Source organism: Schistocerca americana, chromosome 1 (assembly GCF_021461395.2).
Source record: "Schistocerca americana isolate TAMUIC-IGC-003095 chromosome 1, iqSchAmer2.1, whole genome shotgun sequence".
Taxonomy (NCBI): Eukaryota; Metazoa; Arthropoda; class Insecta; order Orthoptera; family Acrididae; genus Schistocerca; species Schistocerca americana.
In genome coordinates, this window is record NC_060119.1 from 426,912,048 (window position 1) to 426,916,822 (window position 4,775).

General features: G+C 46.5%; 1 non-coding gene across 1 annotated transcript; it reads left to right on the forward strand.

Moving 5' to 3' along the window:
* Positions 1-2,862: 2,862 nt before the first annotated feature.
* On the forward strand, positions 2,863-2,937 carry Trnas-uga. Its single transcript has one exon. It is a non-coding gene; the product is annotated as a tRNA-Ser (tRNA).
* The last annotated feature ends 1,838 nt before the right edge of the window (positions 2,938-4,775 follow it).

Below are 4,775 nucleotides of genomic sequence, written 5' to 3' on the forward strand. Positions count from 1 at the left end.
CCGTATGCCACGGCAAACTGGCTGACACTGACGGCGGCGGTGCACAAATGCTGCGCAGCTAGCGCCATTCGACGGCCAACACCGCGGTTCCTGGTGTGTCCGCTGTGCCGTGCGTGTGATCATTTCTTGTACAGCCCTCTCGCAGTGTCCGGAGCAAGTATGGTGGGTCTGACACACCGGTGTCAATGTGTTCTTTTTTCCATTTCCAGGAGTGTATGAAACGCCGGGGCTGACATGATTTGTTTAGAGTGACTGTTAAAAGAACTTTCCTCACGAGTTTTGGAGACTTTATTTTTCCAACAATATCTTTCCAAAATATGCTTCGATGTTGCCCATTTTCAGATCTTGTTTATGGGCATCATAGATTCAGTTCGACGGCCCCTGAATAAACCACGTTTTACAGAGAGCAGTCAAGTTTTGAAAATGAATCTATTTTAAAGGTAACTTGAACCCACTGTAATACCGCATTAGGTAGTTACAAATGTGATTCATTTTCACTTGAGCTCAAATCATATGAAAAAACAATGGGCTAAAGTAAGTCATTTTTTCATGTTATGCTGACAAGTTTTTAAATCAACGTGTTTGTATGGTTTAGTTCACAATAACCTTAACATTAGAGCGGATCGAGTCGTAAAAGGTGTGAAATTTGAAAACAAAATCACGCACCAACAATCTACATCCTTCGTTACTTGTGGAGACAGAAGTTCAGGAGTAAATGAAACAACAATTTCTCATTGTGACATACGAGCCTGAACAAAGGCTCCGGTGGCCAATATATGAAATTTCAAGTCTGTCTCGTACTAAAGAACTGCTGCTAAACTAAAAACTAAACTCTTCTCGAACAGGCCATGAAGGCCCAACGGTATCGACTGGCCGCCGTGTCATCCTCAGCCCACAGGCGTCATTGAATGCGTATATAGTAGGGCATGTGGTCAGCACACCGCTCTCCCGGCCGTATGTCAGTTTCCGAGACCAGAGCCACTATTTCCCAATCAAGTAGCTCCTCAGTTTGCCTCACAAGGGCTGAGTGCACCCCGCTTGCCAACAGAGCTCGGCAGACTGGATGATCACCCATCCAAGTGCTAGCCCAGCACGACAGCGCTTAACTTCGGTGATCTGACGGGAACCGGTGTTACCACTGCGGCAAGGCCTTTGGCCTAAAGAACTGCTGCTACCTATCGGAAAATTATAGTTCCAACGCTCTCACCAGTAACTGTTGACTCTCACAATGAACATAAAATATTTTTCCGTTTTGGGCTGAAAATAATTCTGACACTGAATACTCAAGTAACCGTAGTTTACGATATAATTGTTTAGGTCAAACCTTACAACTCGATTTTGAACCACTTCCATTTGTCCAATTGCCTCCTGCGTAAATGCCATCTATTTCCGATGACAAGGCATTAACCGATATAATCACCATGCAAGGAGGACTATCCAGCTTGGCCTATCCCTGCCGCCGCACCCACATTTGTGCCCCCCAGGGCCATGGCCCCCCGGCGCCGCCCTCCCCTCCCCCGCCTCAACCCCTCCCCGCCCCCTCCCCCCCCCCCCCCGTTCACCACAGACTCCTGCACTGCGTTATGCGCGACGCTATTAACATCAAGACGTACGAGAGCCCCACCGTGGACAACGCAGTGCCTCATGCCCTTCGCTTAACGACCGAGAGGAGCGGCACTTGAGTAGAGGGTTGTATTGTTTGGGGGAAGAGACCAACAAACTGCGAGGTCATCGGTCTCATCGGATTAGGGCAGGACGGGGATGGAAGTCGGCCATGCCCTTTCAAAGCAACCATTCCGGCATTTGCCTAGATCGATTTAGGGAAATCACGGAGAACCTGCCGGCCGAAGTGGCCGTGCGGTTAAAGGCGCTGCAGTCTGGAACCGCAAGACCGCTACGGTCGCAGGTTCGAATCCTGCCTCGGGCATGGATGTTTGTGATCTCCTTAGGTTAGTTAGGTTTAACTAGTTCTAAGTTCTAGGGGACTAATGACCTCCGCAGTTGAGTCCCATAGTGCTCAGAGCCATTTGAACCATTTGAAAGGAGAACCTAAAACAGGATGGTCGGATGCGGGATTGAACCGAATGCGATTCCAGTGTGCTAACCAGTGCGCCACCTCGCTGGGTATCTTGAGTAGAGTTGTAAGTGGTAACAGACAGGCAACACTGCTTGAAATAACCCCCTAAATCAACGTGAGACGCACGACAAACGTATCTGTTAGGACAGTAGGGCGAAATTTGGCGTTAATGGGCTGTGGCAGGAGGTGATCGACGAGAGTGCCTTTGCTAACAGCACTACGTCCAGCACTACGTCGCCTGTAGCGCTTCTCCTGGGCTCTAGATGACTGAAGAACCGTAGCCTGATCAGATGAGTCCCGATTTCAGTTGGTAAGAGCTGTTTGTTGGTAGGATTGAAGTGTGGCACAGACCCTACGAAGCGGTGGACCCAAGTTTTCAACAAGAGCTTGTGCAATCTGGTGATGGGCTGGGTGCTCTGGTCCAACTCTAACAGTCTTTGTCTGGAAATGGTTATGCTCTGCTACTTGAGACAATTCGCAGCCATTCGTGGACTTCAGCGTCCCAAACAACGATCTAATCCATTATGGATGACAATGTGCCATGACACTGGGCCATAATTGTTCGCGGTTGGTTTGAAGAACATTCTGGACAGAATGAAATTTCATTCTAGAATGAAATTTCATTCTAGAAACATCCCCCAGGCTGTGGCTAAGCCATGTCTCCGCAATATCCTTTCTTCCAGGTGTTCTAGTTCTGCAAGGTTCGCAGGAAAGCTTCTGTAAAGTTTGGAAAGTAGGAGACGAGGTACTGGCAGAAGTAAAGCTGTGAGGACGGGCGTGAGTCGTGCTTGGGTAGCTCAGTTGGTAGAGCACTTGCCCGTGAAAGGCAAAGGTTCCGAGTTCGAGTCTCGGCCCGGCACACAGTTTTAATCTGCCAGGAAGTTTCACTTATGGAACATAATCGAGAGGTCAGTTCATGCACAAAATCGTGCACCGAGAATACTTTTGCAATTACGGTCGGCTATAGAGGCCGATGTTTCTGCAAGGGACTTTCAACGACTTTTTGAATCCATGAAACGTCGAGATGCTGCAAACGCCGAGCAAAAGAATGTCCGACACGATGCTGAAAAGTGTCCCATGACTTTTGGCACCTCAGTGTATTTCCGAACAACACGGGCACTGCGATATCGTATTTATCTGCGAGGCCAATCGAGCGACTCTCGATTAAAATGTCTCTCCTGTAGTCGGTACAAACCGTGTCTTAGCATGTAAAACAATACTAATAAAACAGTCATTCAGCTTAAAAATATTTTATATGTATTACACGGGTACATTTCGAGCAAAAGTTGCGGAACTGCAAATTTCGAGGGGTACAAGTCTTGCACAATGTCGGAGTTGGTCATATCTTCTAATTTTCAAATTAAGTAATGTGCTGACGGTATGCTTCACTAGCGACCCTTCGAGGGGAAATAAGAAGTCCATTTCGTGGTGGGGAGTTTTATTTCACGGTCTCCTCCAAACTCATTATTCGGTTTCATTCGGAGCCCATAACAAGATGCCTTACATACTTATACCAGAGGGACTCTTCGGCAATACGTAACACGTTTACATTCCACGATTTCTGCAGAGATATGTCTTTTGAGACCCACTGTAAGTTGTAGTAGAATGCTAATGAGCGATATTCAACAAAATTTTCCTTAAGACTTCATTATCGTGGATATTGAACTACGGCAGGCTTTTCTCGTCTCTGAAATCCTTAGTAGGCACCTTCAGGTAAAGACCTACTGTACGAAGCTTTTCCATTTGATGGATGTTTTGCTTCAAGTCTTCATGCGCAGAGCTGAATATTTGACGTTAGCAGACTTTGCTTCCAGTCAGTCTCCAGTGAAGTCAAAGTACTTTCATGCATATCACAACATTGCCTAGAATCATACATACATTACGCACACGTTACTTTATGGTTACTCAGTCTATCCTGTACGTTAACATTCCATGAAACTTCTCTTCTCTTAGTTACTGCGATGTGTAAGATATTTCCTCACGAGTTAGATCTCCCACTGCTCTAAGTAAATCTCAAATCAAACACTCCAAACAGCCACGCACACGAACTTGTGTCTCTGATACCAGATTATTTGCATGAGACTTCCCATATTACAATTGACAAACTGGAGCTTCCCCCAGTCACAATAACAAGATGGGGAGGCTTAACAAAAGAGTGGGGAGAGTACAACAAAGAGCGGCACGTTTTGTTACGGGATGGTTTAGGAAGGGCCAGGGCGTTTCGGAGATGCTCAACGAAGGGCAGAACTATACGCTACAGTAGAGAGGTTCTCCATCGCAGAGAAGTTTACTGTTGAAATCCCAAGAGCCTCAGTTCTAAGAAGAGTGGAGCAACATCTTACATCTTCCACATGCAGCTCAGGAAACGGTAACGACGAGAAAATCAGAAAAATTAGTGATCATACGAAGCTAGGAAGGTAGAAATTCTGAAAACGGAAATTGAAAGGCTCAATCTAGATAGTCTGGGGGTCAATTAAGTGAAGTGGAAAGGAGATCAGTTTCTTCGGTCAAATGAATATAGGGTAATACCAATAGCAGCAGAAAGTAGTGTAACGGGAGTAAGATTCGTCATGAGCCGCGCTGGATTAGCCGAGCGGTCTGAGGCGCTGCAGTCACAGACTGTGCGGCTACTCCTCCCTCGGGAATGGCTGTGTGTATTTATCCTTAGGACAATTTAGGTTAAGTAGTGTGTAATCTT